Source organism: Camelus dromedarius, chromosome 6, assembly GCF_036321535.1.
Source record: "Camelus dromedarius isolate mCamDro1 chromosome 6, mCamDro1.pat, whole genome shotgun sequence".
Taxonomy (NCBI): Eukaryota; Metazoa; Chordata; class Mammalia; order Artiodactyla; family Camelidae; genus Camelus; species Camelus dromedarius.
Genome location: NC_087441.1, coordinates 75907224 through 75932932, shown reverse-complemented (window position 1 = coordinate 75932932; position 25709 = coordinate 75907224). Strand labels below are relative to the sequence as shown.

The 25709-nt window shown below is 39.5% G+C and overlaps 1 long non-coding RNA gene across 1 annotated transcript in view; it reads right to left on the bottom strand.

Moving 5' to 3' along the window:
* The window catches only part of LOC116154309 (uncharacterized), a 42179-nt gene extending 16630 nt beyond the window's left edge, over positions 1–25549 (bottom strand). The window contains exon 1 of the long non-coding RNA XR_004138125.2: positions 25488–25549. This is a non-coding gene — a long non-coding RNA (uncharacterized LOC116154309). The remainder of the gene's footprint in view (positions 1–25487) is intronic.
* Positions 25550–25709: the final 160 nt, after the last annotated feature.

Here is a 25709-nt window from a genome sequence, read left to right as displayed (position 1 = left end):
TTATTTTCCAGAGGGCTTGTCACACACCCTAGATCTGTGAGAGGTTTGTATAAAATTTAAAAGAAATACAGTGTGTGGCTTGATGACAAAAGCCAGGAAGTGGTGTGTTCAGAGGAACCTGCCACTCTGCCTCAGGACCCTCTTGGCCGGAGGGTGACAGGCTGACGGCCTGGCGTTTGTCAGCGTTTGTCACAGCCGTGATATTTAAACACAGGCTTCTTTGTAGTTATTTTCTTCCATCCAAAGTCTTTCTGGAAATGTGCCAAATACTCATTGACTCAAATAAATGCAAAAGGTCAAGTGTTCTCCCCCCAACTTCCATTTTAAGCAAAACTTTTTTTCTTTATTTTATTTATGGAGGGGTTAAGTTCATTATTTTTATCGTGTCATACTACGTTGCTTAGTTACAAGCTGTTACTAATGTCAGTTTTTTAGTTACTAATCTGTTTTCAGATGTTGAAATTTTCTTCTGGATGCCTTTTTCTACTTGTTAAACTAAATTAAAAAAAAATGTACTTAAAATTTGAAACTCAGTGCCATTCTTTTTTAAAATTCTTTTTAAATTTGTTTTGCTATGAAAGTTTTTTGAGTGGGAAATGCACTTAAGAGTTGTGGTTAAAGGGCAATCTTGGATTAAATTAATGCTATTTGTTACATAATCTCAACTTCTTTTTTATTCATTTTTTCTACCATTTTACTACTCTATTTTCATAAGCAACATTCCTAAAAGAAATTTTAGAATTCAGAAAAATAGCTTGTTGTTGAATATAAGCACAGTTAGAGAAGATAAAAACCAATATTTCATGAACTCCTATTATATGGAACACATACATACTTATCTGGTTTTCATAATCATTTTACTCAACTTCTAAATGTGTCATTTAAAACAAATCTATCAAAAGATAGATTCATATAAAAGCATTCTAGAACATTACTAATTTGTGTTGCAACTTACTATATGTTAGCAGTAAATTGTCAGCCATAAGAAGTATGATTTCTAAATAATCAACTCATAAAGTGACATGTCAGGTGCTGTTTATTGGCACTTTGTCCTAAAAGTTAACATTTGACTGTCTTGAAATGAACATCACAAAACTAGAAATGGTTTTTCAAAGATTGCAAAGCAAAATAACTTAGTATCTATCACCTAGAAGTGAACAGAATAAATCTGACCTGTTTTCATTCTCTTCTCTCATCAAAAGACCACTTTCTTGACTTCACCAGGTGTGACCACTTTTGGCAAGGATACCACAATTTCTGTAGTTCCTGAGGATGTACCATTGACTCAATGAGTGCCTCCCCCACAAAGGCTGTTAAAGAAGAATTCAAGCCATATTTTCACCTGCTAGAAGTTTAAATGTTTGTAAATATCTAACAAAACTGAGTTATGGTTGTTCTACCACTAGTTACACGTTATTATTTAGATCATGTAAATTTTAATCTACATGTTTTCTAATTGCCAAAAGGATTTGGAAGTATTTGCCATAAAATATATGCCATTAAAATTTTCGGGATAAAACGTCATAATTCAAGTAAGGAGATATTAACATAACTGTACTAGGAAAAAAAAAGGCTAAAAACAACTAGTATAAATGTTGGTAGGCAAGGCATAAAAACACAAAGCATGATGTATTATATAATGATCAGCTGACAAAAGGAAGTATAACCATTCAAAAAACACATTTTCCAAGCACTAATCTTTAAGATTGATTGTTCAACGAGGAAAGATAATAGCTCAAGTAGTAGAGCATGTGCTTAGCATGCACAAGGCCCTGGGTTCAATCCCCAGTACCTCCTCCAAAAATAAGTAAATAAACCTAATTACCACCCCAACAAAAAAAAAATCTAAAAAAAAAATTGATTTTTCAAAGTTTACAGAAGGAAAAATTAAGTACATTACAACCTATAAAATTTTACAAAAATACCAAAAATCTACCATATGACTAGCTTTTACTTATTAATTACCTTATTCAGTGATAGCCAAGGAATAAATGTTAAGCTTTCCTTTTGTGAAAAAAATATGTTTTTGAAGCACTAACATTTACCTAAATATATTTAGCATTTACCTAAATATATATGTGATATCAATTGGTAAATGATATCAGTTGGTATGTAGGTCATACACAGAAAAGGTCAAGGATGAAATAGCTTGTAGTTCAGTGGTTTTCAAATTGTTCTGGCCTGAGCTCTAGGAAATTCTGTGCTGGGGCCTCCAGGCTGAGCTGGCTGTGCTCTGTAGAACTCTGTGCTCACACCACCCTCCCTGACTTCCACAAAAGCATCTCCACTATACACATCTAAGGCTTCTGCGTGAGATCGCATTGGAGGCATGGTTTCCAAGCTAAAAAGAGACCAACAAAAGGGTTATTTTCAGCCATTTAGATTCAACTTCAGGAAGCCTTTCTGCAATACGCTTCTTCAACATAACTGACTAATTCTCACAATAACCCTCAGAGGAGATTGTTAATATATGTCTTTCACTGACAAGAGGAAACAAAGACTGGAAAAAAAAAAAAAGTATTCTATGAGTGGAGGTCAGGTTCCCAAAAGGCCAGGTAATTGGGATTTTGAAGTTCTCAGGGAGCATGATGGCAGTGTGTTCTGGAGAGTGGCAGTGATCCAGGAACCACAGTCTTCAAGAAAGGAGGAGACTAACCCAGCAGTTGGTCAGTGATGACAGTGAGGAGTGGGTTGTGGACCCTGAAGGGGAATTCAGTCCTAGAGAGCTCCTGGACAGAAAGAGGGCCAAGGGTCCGCAGGCAGCAGTGAGCAGTGAGCAGGACATCTCTCCTCCCTCCCAGACCAGGAGCGTGAGGAATGTGGAAGGAAACACATCCTGGGGGGAGAACCAGGAGTCAGAACAAGATTAAAGGAACTTTCAGGAAATAATAGGTCGGGGACATGGATTTGTACTGATGACCAACCAAGAGCCCCACTGGGCACAGTAGAGGGGTTTAGATATTGAAGGGAGGTGGGAGGAGGAGTTAGCAAGGGAGGAGCAGAGATGTCGGAGCATCTGCTGGTAGTTGACATAAACAGAAATCTTGGCCATGGTGAGATTTGCCCTGATGCTTCCATGAAAGCTGTGAGTATTTAGGAGTGGAAGAAAAAGGGCTTAAAGGAGAACCCAGATAATTAGGGCTTCCCCATGACCCCTGCTGGTAGGGGTGTGGACTCTGTAGAAGGATGGGCTTGCACTAAGTACCTGGGTTCACCCTTAAATTCTGCCAATGGGGCCCCAAACTCACAATGGGGACAGTCTTACCCTATGATTCTGCACCCCTTCCAGTATGTGAGATTTTCCCATACCCCCCAGCAATTCTCCAACACCAGCAGGATATCCTATAATTCTATTCAATCTTGACACTCTCTACCTGGAGACAGTATCAGTTCCCACAGGTTAAGAGCTCAGCCCTGAAAGATTGCCCTCCCCTTACTTCAGATGCCAATCTCCAGTGAAGGCTATCACCTGTACTTCTGACCAACCCACTATAGATTGGAGATTCCAAAGACCACCCCCTCCCCCTTGGATCCATTTAATTTGATAGAGCAGCTCACAAAACTCAGAGAATTATTTTATTGACTAGGTTGCCAGCTTATTATAAAAGGGTGTAACTCAAGAAGAGCCAGGTGGCAGGGATGCACAGGGCAAGGGATGGTAAAGGGGCAGGAAGACATGCCCTCTCCACGTGTGCCATTCTCCCCAAATCTCCACGTGCTCACCAACCCAGAAGTTCTCCAAACCCTTCCCTTTTGAATTATTAATGGTGGCTTCATTGGATGGACATAGTCGATTAAATTATTGGTCATGATTCAACCTCCAGCCACTCCCCAGAGATTAGAGGGTGGGCCTGAAAGTTCCAGCCCTCCAATCCCATGGTTGGCTGCCCTGGCAATGAGCCCCCATCTTTAGATATTTTCCAAAAGTCACCTTGTTGACATAAGCTCAGCTGTAGATGCAATGGGTTTGTTATAAATATCGAGGCACCTTTATTGCTATTATCACTTAAGAAATTCCAAGGATTTTAGGAGCTCAGAAATGAGGATGAAGACCACATGTATGTTTCATATTATAGATCACAATGTCACACACCCCAAGTGTGGGGGCTCCCCTCTGACCCTTTCTAGTGGAGGTATGCCGGCCAAGCAGGGATGCCTTTGAGCATCATAGGTGGTTCCTCTTGACATTGGCCAGTGCAAGCAGTTTTTGAGCTTATAAGTTACAGATCCAGCTGGCAAGAAAGACCATCTCTCTGTTTGATTTCAAAAATTCTCTGGAGGCAGATTCTGATTGGTCCAGTTTGATTTGGGGTCTAATTGTGCCCAGGGATTGTGTGATTATGTCATATAAAATGGCTACCACGAGTCCATCCGTGTGATGGACAGAGGCAGCAAATGTGGGTGTCCTTGTGTGTTGCTGGGCAGACCCCCAGCAGGTGTCCTCTGGGAGTTTGATCAAAAACTGAGTTTTAAATGACTTTTAGATTTCAGGGCTGAAGTCTGTCAACAGCAGGTGACAGAAATAGGTCATGTTAAATGGCAAAATTTACATACATGTGTCCCCAACCTTCTGCCTGCTGCTACTTGATTAAAAGATTTTTGGCTGAATGCTCAGCCTCTCTCTTCCACACCCTCCAGAGAGGGAGAGTCTATTGCTAAAGAGTAATTTAGACTTTTGAGATGCAGAATGAAAAGCGGGGAGATTGGTGAAGCAATAGCAGCTTTGAGGGAAAAGAATGCTTGGGAGTAGCTGCATGGGGTGGGGGTGAAGTAAATGGCAGAGGAAAGCAGGATTTTATGAAGGGTTTTTATGTGGGCCACACATATCGTTTCATTATGTTGAACAACCAAAAGAAAATAATTTCAACCATCTTGAAAATACTTTTGGCCAGTGGAATGTGTCCCTTTCTCCTCACACCATGCTTAGGTCAGACCATGCAGGTGGAGGGCTCCTTAAATCAGGTGCACCGTGGAGAGATAACTGGGCTTGGTTAAGCAGAGATGTCTTATTCAGATGGAGAGCCAAACATGGAGTTCAAATGAGGGGTCAGTGCTGGAGTAATAAATCTGAAACTTATATAAATAGTGTTAAAAGTAAACCTTGAGATTGAATTAGTTATGCCATACAGAGTTAAAAACAGCCTTGACAAGACCAAACCTCATACAAGACTCATAACTGAGAAGCACAGAAAGAAGGAGAAAACATACAAAGTAGAAATATCAAGAACTACGTGGCTTATGACAGAATTCAGAGGAAAATGTTCCAAGAACAAGGAAGAAGGCATAACATGAGTTTCAAAGAACACAAGAAGCTATCTGGTTCAGCTTCCTGTGCTTAGAAGCATTCACTGAAGCATCTCTGAGAAAGCCCTTCTGGTCTCTGGGTGAACACTTCCTGTCCTGGGGAGCTTGTCTCAAAGGGAGTCCACTCCATTGCTGAACCACACAAGATACACTCAGTGGAGACGATACTGCTCTCAATGGGGGGAAGGGGAATTAATTATTTTTTAAAACTTTTTAAAAGTTATTTTAAATTTTTATTTATTTATTTATTTATTTATTGGGGAGAAGTAATAGGTTTGTTTATTTATTTGTTTCTTTGTTTGTTTATTTTTAATGGAGGTGCTTCCCACCCCCGGGAAATTAATTCTTAAAGGGGAGCCAAAAAATCGAACTCTCCTTGAATGTGTGGTATTAAAATGTTATTGTTGGGGGTGGGAGATGGTAGGCAATGATTAGGAAGAAAATACTTCAAAAGTCTCCTTGATCCAAAATGATTGAGAAACGCAATTTATACTAATCTGCTTCTTAAAGGAACTACAAATCTGTGGCTACAAGTCCTTCACTGGAAAATGAGGATATAACGGTAGTGGTTTCAGGAGTGTCTGCTCATAGAGTTACTCTTGGGTGCAGGCTGACAAACTACAGAATTTTGTGACTACTACATTAAGGATCATTTTCTTGATGGGGAGGAGAGAGACTGGACAGTCGTGGGCATTTACTGCCTCAGCCTGGAAGTCACACTATCTCTTCGGCTCACGTTTCATTGGCCAGAACAAGACCCAGGCGTTGTCTAAATTCAAAAGGACTAGGAAACACATTTGGAGGAGGAATGGACTGTTTGGCCAGCATCGCTCTACCACAGGGTTGTCATACTGAGCTGAAATCTTTCTCTCTGTGAGGATCCTTCAGGGCTCACAGAGCACTTTGTATCTTGGAGCAACACGTTGCCACTTTATTTTGGAGCAACACGTTGCCACTTTATTCCCTTTGTATCTTGGAGCAACACGTTGCCACTTTATTCCCTTTTCTACAAATGAGAAATTAATCACACATTTATCAAATGGTCTTTCCTTCTCAAAACTCTGTAATTCATTAATAACCATTTTTAAGCATCCAATGGGATTGCAGTCCTTAGTGGGAGCGCATGTGGCAGTGGCCCTAGACCTAAGTATGAGTTCTTCAGTGCAGTTGGATTTTTTTTTTTTATCATGCCATGTTATTCTGGGCACTGATACTATATTTATCATCAGCCAAAAATCCTAGACAATTTTTTACACAGTCTTCAGCAAAGAAAAAAAGTCTTTTGTGTGTGTGTGCTTGTTTTATCAAGGATTAGAAACTGAAAGATAAAACTTATCAATGTGTTACCCGAACAATGCACTTCCAATAATAGATTTTTAAAAATTTGTTTGTTTGCTCTTTTTGTGTAAGAGAAATTGAAAATAAGGATAGCAAAGCAACTGTTATTTAAAACAAGTTATAATTTATGGTTCTTAAAAATATCAGTTACATAAGCATTGACCTGTGGTTTGATGTTTGTTCTGTTGAGTTTTGTTTTGAGTGAAATGCCTTCATGGAGCTATCAGGCTGACCCAAGCACAATGGCTAATCAAGTAGGTGAAACTCCAGTGGCCGAAGAAGCTTTTATTCTCTACACAGTGTCTCAAGTTTCCTCTTGCTTTTGGTGATCATTATCATTGTACTTCCTGTCCCTTTTCTTACTCTTTCCCCACATTTCCTGCAGAAATTACAACTCATGCAGTAAAATGGATCATGATGAAAGACAGCTGATGGGAAAAAATTACTTCCAATTTTTCAGATCAAGAAATATTTATGTGCAAGGCATTTTGCAACTATGAAAAGTAAACTTGGCCAGTAAAAACTTTCTTCATACAATAAGGTTTCTTACCTCCTTTTTGACCTTCTAGGACCTCATGTACAGAGAGAAGGAGAGAGCGAGAGTAATAAATAAAAGCTTCAAAAGATTTGCCGAGGCAACCAATAGAGGAGGAGGAAAAAAAACAGAAAGAGGGAGATTATACTAATCAAAAATAGAGCTGCGGGGGTCTGTGGGATGATCTCTAAAGGCCTCTAATTTTAGTTTGATTGTTGGAGTCCCAGAAAGAGAGGAGATAGAGAATGGGGCTGAACAAAACATTTGTAGAAATTATGCCTGATAGCATTAAAGAAATCGGTGAAAATAATAAATTTACATATTCCAGAGGCTCAGTAAGCTTCAAACGGGATTAATTAGAAGAAAACCAGACCAAAGCATATCATGGTCAAACTACTGAAAACCAAAGAGAACAAGAAAATACTGCAAATGGCCAGAGAAAATGACACATTACATAAAGGAAAGTAATGATTCAGATGGTCACAGTCTTCTCAGCATGAATGTCTGCAACTGTCAAAATTCATGGAGCCGTGCACCTAATGAATGGATTTATTGTACACAAGGATATGCACAAGATGAAACTGATAAGAAATAAGAAAAAATACATACCTTTAACTTGAGGAAAGCATGAATTGCATGATCCAATTTTTCTAACATTTAAAAATTGATCTTTCTATTGTTTTCTGCATGGAAAGTTGTGCCTGAGTGATATTCCTCGAATGTGTATGATGGTGATTTTTAAGGAGGTGGAAGGTTGGGAGTGAGTTTTTTTTTCCCACTTTGCTTTATTGCTGACATTTCTTTTTAATCGTGGCCATATACTACTTTTTAAAAATCAATAAACTAATTTTTAAATTTTTATGTAATTATTTTTTGATTGTTTGTTTTTTGTTTTGGGGGAGGTGGTTAGGTTTTATTTATTCATTTGATGGAGGTACTGAAAATTGAACCCAGGAGCTAAGCACGCACTCTACCACTGAGCTATGCCCTCCCCCTAATAAATTAGTTTTTGAAAGTGAATTGTTCATTGTTAGTGAAGGAAAGAAAACACATAGAATACTTTTTTTATAAGATTGACAGCAAATAGAAGCAAAAACTTATAACTGTGAGACATATTAGAAAAGGGGAAGAGTTTTCACAAAAGGGAAATATCTACAGAAATGGAAAACCAAGTCACGGAAGAGCCCTGCCTTTTCCTTACAGACCCCTGAACTCCGTGTTCCTGGATAGCAGCTGACCTTCTGTGAAATAAATTCGTGCCAACATGCAAATAGGTACAAAGGGTTTCCACTAGCCTGTATCAAATTTCTTCTTAGCTGAAGCCAACAGATCCAAGCCTTCTTCCAAAGAAGGGTCAGTGAGTTTGCAAAAGAGATAGTTTGAGTATACAGAATATGGTGTGAAATAGATACTTAATAGATACAATATCAGTAAACAAATGACTAGAGGAATGAAGGCAGGATGGCTTTCCAGTATTGCTTAATTTATACCCCGCAGGTAGTTGCATGTTCCACCACCACATGTGTCTAGTCCACCTTTCAGGCCCTTTAAATTTGTGATGATTATTTGCAAGATCGGTTTCGGAAAATGATAGGTCCTATATAAAGCACCTCATTATACCACAGGTGCAATTTTATATTTCAGTGCCTGGCATGGCAGCTGTGTATATCCTGGGGGACATACAACTCTATAAACATTAAGTTGAACATTCTGAATAAGATTATAGTCTCTCAGCAGTTTCTGAAATTGAATTATAATATCCAACAGTAGTAACTAGGCTTGCGTGAAACACATTATGCACCAGGGACTGTTTGCCTTTTGAAGTGTCCCAGTCATCCCCTCCTCAGGTTTTACTGCTTTATGCATAAAACAAAAATATCATTTGTGATGGGAAATTTAAGGCCTGACATCCAGGAAATGATGAAAAGTTCAATGAAAGTTTTGAATATTATATTTACAAATAGTCATAAATATTACCCAGTATTTAAGTCCATTAAGTTCTTTAGTTGAATTTTTTTTTTTCTGTTATATCTAGGAACCAGTTATTCTTTTTTTCTTTTAGGGGGGAAGGGGGTAGATAATTAGGTTTATTTATTTGTTTAATTTTTTTAAATGGAAGTACAAGGGATTGAACCCAGAGCCACGCGTGTGCTAGACATGCACTCTACCACTGAGCTATACCCTCCCCCTGGGACTGGTCGTTCTTAAAAGCCCCTGTGGGTGTGTATTTTTGAGTCTTTTCAAAATACTCTATTTTTGTGACATTATTTTTAGCCAAAATTTAAAACAGTCGGTGCTGTTGCCATTAGCAACAAAGAGAATACATAACTCCAGTGGCATACACATGACAAATTGGACAAAATGATGGGTCCCGCTAAGGACCAGGATCCTCCTTGAAGATGCAAAGCTATGAAGACCGTACCAGTTTTAGGCCAGAGCCTAGCTTCTATGGGGATCTCATAGTAAATCTCACAGACTGTATCTAATCCAAAAAGAAAGGAAAAAAGTATGGTTTTGAATTATAGTACCAAGAGATTTGGGGAGGGGGGTGGCAAAAAAAGTTAAAAGAAAAGGAGGTGGGTATAGCTCAGTTTTAGAGCAAGGGCTTAGCATGCACAAGATCCTGGATTCAATCCCCAGTACCTCCGTAAGAGAGAAAGAGAAGGAAAGAGAGAAAGGGAGAAAGGGAGAAAGGAAGAAAGGAAGAAAGAAAGGAAGGAAGGAAGGAAGAAAGAAGGAAAGAAGGAAAGAAAGGGAGGAAGGAAGGAAAAAAGAGAGAGGGAGGGAGGGAGGGGAAAGGAAGAAAGAAAGAAAGAGAGGGAGAGAGAAAGGGAGAGAGAAAGAAAGGGAGAGAGAAAAAAGAGAGAGAGAAAAAAGAGAGAGAGAGATTTTGGGGTTGCATAACTAGAAAGTTAAAAACAAAAACTGAAGCCTGGGTCCCATTCTTAGATTTTTCTGCTATGAAGTGGACCTAGACCTGAGGATTTTTAAAGACCCTCAGGTGGTTCTACTATGCAGGCAAACATGAGAATTCCTGAACTGGGCATCCTGAAATCGTCCCGTCCAACAGCTGACTTTTCTGGCAGGAGCAAAAAGGAAATGTGCTTTTTCTTAACAATTATGTATAATTTTAACTTCATCCTGAGTTGCCTGTTCAGCTAGCAAGAAAGAAATTGTGACTCGAGTTTGGGGATAAAGGGCAAAATTCCATAAGGGCTGGAAAATAAGAATGAAAAGTTTAAGAAATGATGTTTTTTTTATAAAGACTACCAAGCAAAAACTGGACATGTACACTATTCACACTTGACCTAAAAACTTTAAATTTTAATATTTCATTGCAATAAAAAAGTAAGTTCCTGAAACTAAAATATGCCTATATGTGGATATGATAAACAGGTGTGTATATATCATCTAACATGTCCCAGCCTCAAGAAATAACACTTAGAATTTATCCTCAGCTTTTTGAGAAGTAAATGATTTTCCAAGTTATATTCATATTTAATATAACAGTAATGCACACACATGAAATAAAAGTTTTGAAATGACCTAGAGCTGTTACACTGCACTTTATCATTATCAGGTTTTTTTCAAACGTTCATTAAAGTCCAATGAATAACTTTTAAAATGTAGCTACCCTAGATTTAACATACATTTTTAATGAATAAACTTCAGTTTTACAGCAGTTTTAGGTTTACAGCAAGATTGAGCAGAAAGTACAGAGAGTTCCTATAAACTTCATCCCCACCCCATTCGACCCCCGTCAACATGGCCCAACCACAGTGATATATTTAGTACAATCGATGAAACTACATTGATGTATCATTGTCACCCAGAGTCTATATTTCACATTAGAATTCACTTTCGGTGTTGCACATTCTTAAAATGTCATTTTGCCACACGCACGTGCGCGCACACACGCACATGGCCACACACACAGATGTCTATTTCCCTCCCAATCTTCGTCCAGGTGAACAACATTCCAAGGTTGAAGGATATCTTTTCACCCCATGTTTTAAGAAATAAATTTACCCCATATGCACACATATATCATATGGTATTATGATTTCTTACTCCTATAGCTGACTCTCTCAACTAAATGCATTTAAATTTGGCATAAAGGAAATCATACTACACACATAATTTTGTTACTTGCTTTTTTTCACCTGACATGTTTTCAGGATAAATCCATGCTGATAAATGTAAATCGAGTTTATTTATTTAAATAGCCATGCAGTATTCTATTCTCTGACTATATCAATTTGCATCTTTTTTCTGCTGATGGATATTTAAATGTCTGTGCTTTTTGCATTTATAAACAACATTACAAACAATAGCTATTTCTCGTGCATATGTATGTTCATGCGTTGGAATTTCACTAAGATTATGTATACCTGAAAGGAATTTTAGGCTTTTAAGGTATATACGTCTTCAGTTTTTCTCAGTATAGGCAAATGTTCTCCAATGTAGCTACACCAATATATGTGTTCATCGACTGTTGGCATTATTAAACTCTTAATTTTGGTCTTTCTGATAGTTCGAAAAGTGAATCTTTTTGTAAGTTGCTTATCTCTACAGGTTAAGCTTAACAACTTTTCACATGATTACCAGCCATTCAGGTGTCTTCATCCAAGAACTGCCGTGGTAATCTTTGCTTCTTTTTCAGTTGTGTTTTAAATCTTTTTCTTGTTGACTGTGGGAGTGCAGCAGTCTATATATTTTGACTACTAATCTTTTATCCTCTGCAATTGTTTCAAATATCTTTCCTGGTTGATAGCTTGTTTTTGACTTTATTTATGAGGTCTCATGCCACAAAAATTTTTTTTTTAATTTAGCATGTCGCATATATCAATCTTTTTCTTCTACAGTTTTTGCTCCATGTGTCTGCATTTAGAGTCATTTCCATAAGGTAGAAATGTAATTCTTTGGTTTAAAAAATGACCATAAACATTTTGAAGCTCTTAATAAAATGGTTATTTTCCAAAATTGTTGAAGTTAGTGTGTACTCACGGTCATTGCATGGGAGTGACTGATTTACTATGTTCTTGTGAAGGATGTATTTCTGTGTCAACTTGGCTAGGCCACAGTACCCAGATAGTTGGTCAAACATGTCTGGATGTTACTGGGAAGGTGTTTTTTACATGAGATTAACATTTAAATCAGTAGACTTTGAGTAAATGGGTTACTCTCCATAATATGGGTGAATCTTGGCCAGTGAAAGACCTTAAGGAAAAGTCTGGCCTCTCCCAAGGAAGGAGAGATTCTTCCAGAAGATGGCCTTCAGACTCCAACTGCAACATCAACTTTCTGGGTCTCCAGCCTGCTAGCCTACCCTGCAGAATTTGGACTTGCCAGCCTCCACAATCGCATCGAACCAACTCCTTAAAATAAATCTTTCTCTGTACACACATCCTATTGTTTCTGTTTTTCCTAAGAACTCTGGCTAATACATCTCTATTGCATGAGTTTTACTTTTCATGTAAGTTAGACGCATGCATGGCCCAGTGTCATCTACAGTTAATGGGAGTTGTTGGGCTTTCTGATTCCAGCCTTCTGTTAAGATCATTTTTTATTTCAAATGCAGTGGTCACTTCCCTCTTCTCCATCTATCACCATATTTGTCTTAGCCTTGACTTGGTTGGCATTTCATTTGGATGGACTCCTTATGAAACTGTCCCTATTCATAAAGATGTTGTACTTGGAAAGACTATTTCCACCCATCAAGTCTCCTTATATTACCCTGAATTATCTTTTCCTTTTTTACTTTTTAAAAAACATTACTCTGAATTATCAAATCATTGGCATAAGCAATCAATTTGCTGGAGTACATTTATGTTTTCTCATTTTCCAGTAATCTAATGGTAATGTTTAAATAACATAGTACCACATGAAAGAAAAATCAGTTTCTAATTATTCAATTTAAACGGGTTGACTGCTGTTCAAGAAGAAATTTTTACATCAGCAAAGACAGCAATATGTTATTTTCAGATTTAAGATTTCAAAAAAGAGTATCTTAAAAAGCAACTTCTGTAACAGTTTGTGTATGGCTGCATCTACAGGAACATGTGGAACAAAATCATTCTGTAACCTAAGTGACTTTCTACTTGAAATTGACACTTTCTTTAAAATATAGTCTAAAAAGCATAATGAAATTTCAGTAAACAGTCTTACAGACTGAAAATGGGAAATCTGCCATTGTCCCAGCCCCCACAGTCATCAAACCAGCCTTAATCATATTCTACACCGATAGCCACATGCCAGTCATGAGACAAAATAATTGCTGATAGCAACGGGAATATTTTTAAACTACCCTCTTCTTTTTATTCACATCTGTTCGGTGTTTGAATTTTCATCCTGTTTTAGAAAACATGCTTAACTGTCTGCTTAGGAACTGGGGTCTGTGTGTGTGAGTGAGCAGAGGGGGAGAGCAGCTGATGGAGAGTGAACCACGGGACTGGAACAGAGTGTGGCTCCAGTGACCCATGATGGTCTTTGCCTTGTGGGATACAGTGTAATAGAATTGTTTATTCATTTCCCCAACAGCAATAGTACACATATTTGTGTGCCTTATCATTTCCGAATCATGATGTTATCCTTAGCAATACATACTGGCATTAAAAATAGGTGCCTAATTCCTCAGCACAAGGCTGGATTGTACCAGAGTGAAAACTGCCTTCTGATTTTGCTATTTATAAGAACCAAACTTCCTAGGTGGAAAGAAAAAAGCTGCTTTTTCCTGTTGTTTTCATGAAGTAGCAACTATAACCGATGCCCAGGAAATCTTGAAGTCCACATAAAATACAAAATCTTCAGAGAAAGAAAAGAGCCCCTCAGCTCTCCTACAGTGTTGGTGGGAATGCAGCTTGGTGCAGCTATTGTGGAAAACAGTATGGAGATGCCTCAAAAAGCTAAAGATAGACTTAACATATGATCCAGCAATCCCACTCCTGGGCATATATGCAAAAGTAATCCTACTTCAAAATGACACCTGCCCCCCCCCCAATGTTCATAGCAGCACTATTTACAATAGCCAAAACGTGGAAACAACCTAAATGACCATCAACAGATGATTGGATAAAAAAGTTGTGGTATATTTATACAATGGAATACTACTCAGCCATAAAAACGACAACATAATGCCATTTACAGCAACATGGATGTCCTTGGAGAATGTTATTCTAAGTGAAGTAAGCCAGAAAGAGAAAGACAAATACCATATGAGATCACTCATATGTGGAATCTAAAAGAAAAAAAAAAGAAGAAGACAAATGAATTTAAATATAAAACAGAAACAGACTCACAGGCATAGAATAAAAACTTGTGGTTGCCGGAGGGGAGAGGGGTGGGAAAGGACAGACTGGGAGTTCAAGATTTGTAGATATTGTCAGGTGTATATAGAATAGATAAACAAGTTTATACTGTATAGCATAGGGAAATATATACAAGATCATGTAGTAGTCCATGGTGAAAAAGAATATGAAAATGAATATATGTATATTCATGTATGACTGCAAAATTGTGCTCTACATCAGAAATTGACACATTGTAAACTGACTATATCTCAATAGAAAAAAAATAAAAAATAAATAAAAGAGCCCCTCTATAATTAGGCAACCCTAAATAGACTTCTTTCTCTGAAAATTACTTTCTCCTCTAAGGATTACGGCTCGAGGTGGGACTCAAGACCCCACTAGTCTACTGCCCTAGGAAAGATGTACTTTGCATACTTCACGTCTTAGCAGGGACCCCTCCTGAATCACCTGTGTCTGCCTTTACTGCCTTTCTCCAGCAGAAAAGTTCTCATGAACTTGAGTGAGGTGATTAATAAGGGGATTAAGCTACAGAGTGCTGAATACTTTTTCAAGAAATTTCCAACAGAGTGTGTCATTTCACAAGGATAGATTTGGCTATTACCTTTACTTTTCTTTCTTATTTCTTTTCAGATTAAAAAAACACAAAAACCAAAACTGAAGTCAAGGGTGGTTTCTCAACCATAGGGCTCAGGGCTCTGGGTTATCCTTGAGTCCACTTTCCTACACACTCCAAACCCAGCCCGTCAGCAAGCCTCACCTGCCTACCTTCAAAATGCGTCCCAAGTCTGCCCACTTTTCTGCCACCACCACCCTAGTAGTGGCCATCTCTTTTCAGAACCACTGCCATAGCCTCTAACCTGCATTCCTGGCTGTATTCTCTCCCTGTGACTGTCCAGGGTCCACACAGCAGCCAGGGTGAGCTTTCTAAAGTGTGACTCAGATCCTGGGTCTCTTCCGTCTGCAAATCCTCAGTGGCTTCCCGTGACCTCTGAGGCTTTGGGGGACTTGGCCCTGCCTATACCCCTTACATCATCTCCCTCAGCTCTCTCCCTAATTCACTGCACTCTAGCCAGACTGGCTTCCTTCCTGTCCTTTTTTTCCTGGCTCAGGGCCTCTGCTCCTACCGCTGCTTCTTTGTGGGTTTCTTTCCCCCCCCCTCCACGGTCGTCTGTTTATAAACAGTGATGTCTCAACTCAACTGTTCCTTCCTCAGAGGGATCATCCCTCTCACCCTTAACAAAGCAGCTCTTCTACCATCCTCTCTCATACTGTCCTATTTTATCTTCTTTGTCACACCATCTTTGAAATTATTCTGTTTATTAGTGTAGGAGTTTATTTTCTCTCTCCATATATATGCTCTCAGTTGCTGAATGATAGATTACCCCAAACTTAGCAACTTGAAGTCCAACAAGCATTTATTCTCTCACATGGTCTTTATGAGTTAGGAGTTTGGGAACACATTCACTAGATGATTCTGGCTCAGAGTCCAGGTGAGGCTGCAGGTAAATGTTGGCCAGGGCTGCAGTCATCCGAAGGCCTGACTGGGGCTGGAGGACCTGCTTTCAAGGCAGCTGACACACATGACTGGCAGGCTTTTGCTGGTTACCAGGCAGAGGGCTTGGTTCCTATACATGGACTTCTCCACAGGACTGCAGGGATGTCCGTCCAATATGGCAGCGAGATTGTCCAGGAGTAAGTGATCCCAAAGAGAACAAGATGGAAACCATGGTGTGTTTTATGACCTAGACTTAGAGATAACACTCGGTCATCCAGCAATGTACTATTGATTACATAAGTCATCCCTGCGCGAGAAGGAACTGGACAAGGACATGGATCCCAGGAGGCAAAAGTCATTGGGGGGGGGGGGTCCTACCTCAGAGGCTGGCCCCACACCTGGGATGTTATAGACTATGTCCTGTTCTGCAGTATCCCTTGTGACTAGGAAAACACCTGACACATGAAAGTTTGATTAATAGTAGACTAACTGGTGAGTGGCAGACTTGTGTCTCAGTTTCTGAGTTTGAGTTCATGTTTATGTGTTGTTGAAAAAACAAAATCCCAACTGAAGGCAAGATACCAGGTTCCTTTCTAGCTCTGTCCCTACTTAATCAGGTGATCTCAGAGAAACCACTTAACCTCCATAATTTATATATATATATATATATATATATATATATATATATATATATATATATATATATATATATATGTATATATATATATACACAATGGAATACTACTCAGCCATAAAAAATAAAACAATGCCATTTGCAGCAACATGGATGGGCCTGGAGATCATCATTCTAAGTGAAGTAAGCCAGAAAGAGAAAGAAAAATACCATATGATATCACTTATTTGTGGAATCTTAAAAATGAAAGAAAAAGATACTAGTTAACTTACCTATGAAACAGAAACAGATTCATAGACATAGAAAACAAACTATGGTTATCAGAGGAGAAACGGGGTAAGAAGGGATAAATTGGGAGTTTAGGATTTGTAGATAGTAACTGCTATATATAAAATATACATAAATAGGTTTCTTCTGTATAGCACAGAGAATTATATTAAATACCTTGTAGTAACCAATAATGAAAAAGAATCTAAAGAAGAATGTATGCATGTTCATGCATGACTGAAGCATTGTGCTGTACACCAGACATTGACACAACATTGTCAACTGACTATACTTCAAAAATAAGTAGATAAATAAAATTTTAAAATTAAAAAGAAAGAAAGAACACCTATCCTGACTTATTCATGTATTTGTTGTAAACATTAGGTAACAGAAACTTAATTCAACCAGAATTCAGGAAAACTAGATTCAAATTTTGTGGTTTTTTTGAATGATGTTCCATGAATCCCAACCTCCATTTCCACTTTGATAGAACAAATAGGTTAAATTACATAATCTGTAATGTTCCTCCAACCCTCAGATTCTGCAGTTTTTACGGCTAAAGCGACAATTACACCATGTTCATTTGAAGGCACTTTGAGACATGGCATTATGTGGATTAGCTAAGGAATATTATTGTTGTTAGTGCCAAGAAAGTCAAAATATAAGCAGCCTGTCTCTGAAACAGCTGTTCTGGTTGAGGGGCTGGGCGGGCCAGCCTGATAAAGGCTCACATTGTTAGAAAGGGCCCTGGGGCAGTTGGAAGAGGGGCTGGCAGTTCCTGGCAAACCTGACTTCAGTTCAGTCGGTGCAGCTGCTGTCACCGCTCAGGCCCCGTGCCTGCTGCTAAAACCTTGTCGTTGGCCTTTGAGGTGCCTGACTTGAGGGCCCAGAGAATTCACGCAAGTGTGAGGAAAATTTTTTCAGCAGGGCCCAAGAGGGCACCCTTGCACCTTTCTAGAAACGAAGAGGAACCAGCCCCAACTACAGGCCAGCCTGGATAGGCAGTATTGTGTTTCCTATAAATATACACTTTTATTTTGGAATTCCGGTCAACCATCCTCAACCACTGCATGTACCCCCAGATCTCAGCCAAGAACAAATTTCCCCCTTAAAATGGTAAGATATTTTTTAGCAGCCACCAAATCACTGAACGCTAAGACTCCTGGTTCATAGGGTTTCATTTAAAGTCCCCACTGCTTTTGTTTTAAAATTGTTCACTAGGAGGGAAAGGTATAGCTCAGTGGTAGAGCACATGGTTAGCGTGCACAAAGTCCCCGGTTCAATTCCCAGTACCTCCATTAAATAAATAAATAAATAAATAAATAAATAAATAAATAAATAAATAAATAAATAGATAGATAGATAGATAAATAAATAAATAAATAAATAAATAAATAAACCCAGTTACTTCCCCCTAACAAACAAAACTAAAAATTTAAAAATTAACATTAAAATTGTTCACTAGAAGTCGGAAGGAAGTGAGTGGTAACATCTAACATATTTGTACACAGTCATGTTTGTTTCTTCGATATCATTTTGAAAACTAAGATTTGTAGGTTTTATATATAAAAACAATATATATCAATCATATGATATCACTTATATGTGGAATCTTAAAAAAAATGATAAAAATCTATTTACAAACCCAAAACACACTCATAGACATAGAAAACAAACTCTGGCTATCAAAGAGGAAAGGGCAGGGGGTAATAAATTAGGGGTTGGGGGTTAACAGACACACATTACTATACATAAAATAGATAAACAACCAGGACCTACTGTATAGCACAAGGATTCAATATGTTGCAATAACATATAATGGAAAAGAATCTGAAAAGAAAACATATATGCATGTACATGTATAACTGCATCATTTTGCTGTACACCTGAAACTAACATTGTAAATTAACCACACTTCAATAAAAAAATTAAAAAATAAAAATAAAACATAAAATATATAATTTCTTGATTTGGCAGGGAGACATGTTAACTTTTAGATCTCTCATTGCTTTTCATACTAAAAATAGCTTCAATTTGGAGCATTCATAACCCATTTGAGCCTCATAGTAGACGCTACAATTCACAGCCTATATGTGTGTGCTGGTGTGTGTATATACACGTAGATACACTGGTTTTGGTTTACGTCGTGACAGAAACAGAAGTGCCTGAAGGCATTTTAATGTTTGTGTCTGCTAAGAATACCACATTCCTGTGCTTCTAAGAACTCAGAAACATCTTTCATTTGTGTTTAGAATAAAATCTGGGGTGTAACATTCTGAACGGTGATGTAAGTGATGTATTTGGACAAACATCTGTCGAGTGAGACAAGGTGTCATGGATTTATTTGTGGACCCGAACCATTTAAAGCCACGTATGATGATAAAGACAAATAAGTAGCTTATTTGTCTGCATTTGTACCAGGCAGTCAGTTTATAATAAGCTTAACAACCCCAAGCATATTAGCGCGGCTCCGGGCCTGGGACTCAAAAGAAAACATTAGGATTCAAAGCAATACAAAACAATGCTATCCGTGGCGTTGCATTACACGACTTAAATTTTTGTGTAGTCCCTCAAAGTCACCTTGAACCATGTGCTGCCCCCACCATGAGTGTTGAGTGAAAAAATCTGATAGGATTAAGAAGTCATTTCCACTCGAGACAAACACATTTTCTCAGCTGGTCTGGTTTCTCTGAAGAGGGATTTTCCCTAAACCTTCCTGACTCCTCCCTTGCTTTCACTCCCTTTTCTCCGGGGCAAGTAGAATAAATTTATCAGGTTGGGAATTTAAAAACAAATCTGGCTTGTTCAGCTCAGTTCCACCACTGAGGGAGGCAAAGCTCCTTGAACCGTAAGGGGTCTTAGCTGGTAGGACCCACAGCTGGGAGAGCCTCCTGGGTCCAGCACTGCCCATGAGGTGGGCAGGACTCTCTGAGGGTCAATTAGCAGGGCTGTTTCTCTCTCATAAAGCACAGCCTTTCACTTTGCCAGTCTTTTGGATTTGCATCTGTCGATCTCTGTCTTACTTCACAAGACCCCCAACAGTTTCTAACAACTGGATGAATAACGTCATTAACAGACATATCTTGGCAAGTTCCCACACACCATCCGACCCACTACACCAAGCCCATGCTTGCTACTGTATATCAGGTGTGAAGCAGACACGCGGGAAAAGTACTCAAGGGTAAGATGAGAAAATGTCCTTGTTAATTTAATGTTAAGTGAAAAGCATCATGTAAAAATTCCTCTATTTTAAACACTGCATTAAGGGTCTGGGGAAGTCAATTGTTGTGCATATGCATGTGTATTTCTATTGGCTTTTAGAAAAGATTTTTTTATATGTTTTAATTAGTTCTCTCCTTGCTGACCTATGTGGTACCATATTTTCAAACCAGTATGTATCCTAAGCAAGGACCTCCTGCCTAGCACACAACCACAGCAACTTTTCTATAAAACATATAGCTCTTTCCTGTAATCATTTCATTTTGGGTTATTAAATGGAAACTGAGAAGAGGGTGAAAATTTTATTTTACCCTAGAGCCAGTTCAGGGGGAAAAAGTGTTTATAAGACAGCAGAATAATTGTGCTGTAGTCAGCGAGTGTGTATCCTACAGCTACGTGCATTTGTTTCATCCAGTCTCCATGGAGGGAGGGAGACTAGCTTGCTGGGCTCCCTTCCCCATCTGTTCTTCTTTCACTTCTTCACCCCACGCTTTGAAATCGTGGTCAAGAGTCCCACTTCCCTAGTGACAGCCTCTGTCCGGAACTCAGACCTGCCCTGGATGGAAGTCGGCCGGGGTTTGCTCACATCTTTGAGGGCTTTCTCAATCCAAGCACTCAGATGAGTCCATGAGAACGCGCCTCATCTGTCCTGAATACTTGGGTTTTATACGACCGTGACTGGCGGCCGTCTGGATCATGAACGGAGTTGAATCTCACTTGCCTCCTTGAGGGTGGACTGCTCATGGTGTGACACTGAAGCTACAGAAAACCCTTATTTTCCAAAGAAAAATGTTATGTCACTAGCCTCTCAAGTGTTTCTGTTAAAGTCTAAATGCATTAATGATTTTACATTTTTAGCCAATACTCTGTTCACAGCCTGGTTAGAAGGATTCAGTCTCTTTTAGAACGTGTATCTCTTGAGTTCCTGTGCAGGTGTTGGGGGTGGGGGGAGAGGTATGAAGTGAGGGTGCTCTAATTCATGCTTAGCTTACATTCCTATGTCAGAGCCTGTTCAGCCTCTTCCCTGACCCGCTTGGGCATCTAAATCGACTTTCTCAGGCTTTACCTGAGGATCATGAGAGACTCTTCATTTGCTTTCAAAACACTCCTGGCTTTTGCCATCCTCAGGTGACAACTTGATTTGCTCTCTAAAAGCCACTACAGCTCTCTTTCCCTAACTTTTCAGAATGGAACAAAGAAGGGCAATCTATAACTTTAATAGTCTTCCTCTGAAACTACTGAAGGCTTTTGAAACTTCAAAAGACCAAGGGGAAATCTTTACCATGACTTGTTTCAAGGGGGAATGAGCCAGATGTGACAGGATCCAGCGTGAATGGAATGGAGAGGAAGTGGGAAGATGCAGATGCTCTCCAGCTTCAGCAGGGAAAGAAGAAATGAGGTGATGGAGACCTTTCATCAGAGTCAAATGATTTTTAATTTACTTGGACCCTAAGGAAAAACACCAGAGCAATTATCCATTTGGTTCACTGTGCCAAGATTTTCATTTCTTTCCTTTTATGATTATTATTTATTATGAAAAGAGTATTAAAGCAACATTAAAGGAATTTTTAAACATGAAGAACCCTGTTTCCCATTATCTTCACACACTGACCTTTTGTGTCACTTCCCGCTCATTCTCTTCCACCCGCAGACCAGATTAGGCACCCGTTTTAAAGCTCTCTCTGTTTGTTTTTGCAAATTCAGCCCCTCAGAGCTTAGATACTCCAGTCTCCATTGTATGCCCAGCATCTAGCATACTGCATGACACACAGAAAGTATTCACTACATATTTTTGAATACAAATGGCTGAATGAATAAATATTCATCTTAATTATTCATCCTTGAAATACTGGGTGCATTATTTCCTCCATGGTCTTCTGGCCTCCCCAGTTTGTAGATACAAATGAGAACATTTAAACCATTGAACTGATTTTCATTCGCTCTAAAGTTCCATCTGCTCATGCAGGAGTTCCTGGTTCCTAAAATGTTCCCCCTAAATATTTAAAGTCCCAAGATTCTCCCTGGTCTTTGCTGCTGCAGAGGGCAGTTCTCTGCCAATCGTACCATCCTCAAGGCCACCTGGAAGGAGAGAAATAGCCCCTTCCTCCATTTCTCCCTCCTCCCCTCTCTGCCCCACAGTATTTGGGCTCTGAAAATACAAACTTAACAGGCACGCAGTCTACTTCCTCCTCACGGTAAACACATGTTGGCAGATATGAGCCCACTGATGCACCCCCAAGATCCCATCAGTACAAATGAATTCCAGAGGGAAAGTGGTGTCTTCCACACCACCTCCAGCTCTTGTCATCTATGTGTTTAGGAAACCAATTCACCCAACAGGCCGATCTTGAACAGGATACATAAAAGAGGTTGCTTATTTTCCCCGATCGCTGTATTTAACCATAAACTGCGGGATTTTCTTTTTCAGTCCCTTACTATCTCGGAAGGCCCCGTAGCTTCCTGGTCTCTTTCAGATGCTCATTCAATATCTGAATATTGAATTCAGCCTCATTAAATTATTCTCATATTAAATTCTGCTCTCATATTTTCCTTCCCTCCCCCCCCCCCCAGTTCAGGCTTTATCTTTAGCCTGGGGACTTATAGTCCTTAAGAGGCATGGTCTGTCCTTTCCTTCCTCCCATCCCTCTTCCTATGAGCCATCCTGTAGGAAGATGGAACAGAAGAGAGATTGGGGTCTGACATCACGGGTTACCTGTTGATGGGAGAAGATAACCCTGAAATCAACTCCTTGGGGGTCTCCACCACTATGATGGTCTCTGAATAGGGGTTGTGTGTGGTTTTTCAATGACACTTTTCTGTTCACCTTGACCCTCTTTTTGGCTGAGGAACCCTCCAAGAGGGTCAACCACATCTACCTTTTGGCTACACCAGGGATCCTCGCCTTCAACACCTCTCTGAGTGGGGCATCCTCTTGCCGGACCTGAAGAGCTCCATATCCTAACTTTATGTACCTTTCTGGAGAGCTTCAGGGTCCTCGGGTGGGTCCTCTGATAGACTGAGAGCCTGTCCCCATTTTCCTCCCATGTATTCAAAGTCAGGGTTGCCTCACACTTTATGATTCAGCTGCCCTGGTGAGGCTTCTGCCTGATGAAACCACGAAGCACACACACACCAACATCTCCTAAGATCTTCCCCACCTTCTTCTGTCTCAGGGGTCAAGCCAGGGTGGCTCCACCAATTCAGCAGCTCAATAAACATTTAGTCAAGAATGAGATGCCTCGTGTCCCCTTCTTGCCATTTGACCTCTGTCAGTCTCCCCTTCTTGAAAGGAGAGCTAGCTGTCTATAAAGTCACATACACCCCCTCCCGTGTCTCTGGGAGACCACGACCTCAGTTGGAGACTACGTGACCCACCCCACTGGCATGCGGGTGGGACTATGTGTTGCAGTCTTACCAAGGAAAGACAGTGGAGGTCAGGCCTCACCTCCAGGCCTAGGTTTTTAAGAAGCTAGTGACTTCCTGTTTCTCTTCCTCATTCTGTCTGTTTGATGCACAGGGCTGTTGTGCCCTGAGATGGTTGGTCAGAATATAGCACACAAGGAACTTTGGTTCCTCAGTGCCTGCCCAGAGGAAAGCCACCTTCTGACCAAGAGCACACATAGATCTCATGTGTGCAGGGGGGAAAAAATACAATTGTGTTTTACCTATTCTGCATTCTGTTACAGTACCCAGAATTACCCTACCGTGATACCTACTATATCTGTAAGAGAAGGCAAAGCATCTTGAGGTGTTCCCTGGAGCTTACCCGGCTCTAAAAGAGGTCTAGAGATGCCTCGATCCAATTGTTGAGCATTTTCTTTAAAATATGGATCATAAACTGGCTTCCTTTGATTCAGTTTTGAGCCTTAATCATTATCATCATCACAATCATTATTGCCATCCTCACAGCTACACTTTATGTGCCAAAAACAGTTCTGATCCTCTTATATGTATTAGTTCATTTAATCCTCACAACCACCACATTTCCCAGATGAAGAAACTAAAGCACAAAGTTCACGGAATCCCTTGAAGATGAAAGGCCAGGAGGTAGGACAACCAGGATTCAAACCCATGCAGTCTTGCTCTAAATCCCAAGGTTTTAATAAATGAAGTATAGTCTCCAATTTCAAAGTCCTGTCACTGGTTCCAGGACTTTGAGAAAAGTCCTATTCAGCATCTTCTTTTGTGCACATTTCACATGTTTATATAACTCATGTTTCCCCAGACCATGTGGAAGGAATATACACACTGAAGATGCAGCGGAGAGATGAGTTTTCTCCCATTTAGTTCTGGAGCCATGTGCTTCCAAATGGCATTATGCTTCTCTCTCTCTCTCTCTCTCCTGTCTAATTCCATCTGTTCTGCCCATAGCTGGGGTCCCTGTGACAGGTGTGATTCCAGCCTCACTTTTATACAAACCATTATCACTCTGAATAAGAAAAATGGTTTTCCTTTTGACATGATTAAAACTCCCAACACAGAACAGGAAGTTTTTATCTTCTTTATGTTACACACACACACACACACACACAGAGTCATTGTTCAGCTCATTCACTGACTTCATTTTAGTTTTTAATTTTACTCCAAATTTGGCACAAGTGCCTGGGAATGAGAAAAAAAAGGCTATAGAAGAAGTTGTGTTTGAAGAAACTACCAAGTGGTGGTTGTTAAATACTGTGCTCAAAACTGACTCCACCATCACCCCCGCACTTGCCCTCCCATTCCTACCCCAACATCTTTCCCAAACTTTCATCAGTGTCTCTACACAAAGCCTGTGTGTCATGACTCTCCATCACGTCAATCTGGTAAACATCTCCATGGCAACATCCATGCAAATCCCTTTGCCCCTCCATCCTCCCATGTCCATATTTACTGTGAGGTTCAGAGATTGGAAGCAACTGTGAACTCCTTATGTCCAACCATTGCTTTTCTGGGACAGCTATTCAACTTCTTATGGAAATAAAATCCCCAACAGCACACCACCTTGGCAGTCCATTCAACAAATGAAGAACATCCATTGATCAACCTGAATTCAAAACAGCTACACAACTAGAGTCCCTACTCAGGGGCCATGGCAGGGATTTTAACCTTAAAGTAAGGAAAATACTGTGTTCTGCTCTTTTCTCTTACCATTATTTTATGCTAATCTTCCATGTATCAGCCTTGTCTTTCTAGTTTTTATATTAATACTGGCACGAGATTACATTAAAAATAATACAGATAAAGATAATTTATGCAACTATTCTCTAATTAATGAACAGTTAGGATTTATTTTTGCCCAACTTCAGGTTATTTTCACTAAGGAAAAAATCACTACCATTTTATTTTCAGAAAGACAAATTATTAAAATATAATGAATCCTGGCTCTCTAGAGAAAAAAGTTACCTCTATGAAGTAATCATTGCCTGCAGGATCTCAGGGTATCAGCTAGGAGCTTCCAGGCACGCTAACCATGTCTGTAAAACTAGGTGTGGTAAGTTAAAAGTTACCTATTTATTAATAATAAACTTATTAACAAGACTTTTCCAAACTTGGTTCACCTGGGAACTCAGGACCCATGAAAAGTCCAGTAATTATGGAAATTGCTTAATAATCCAAGTATTCCTA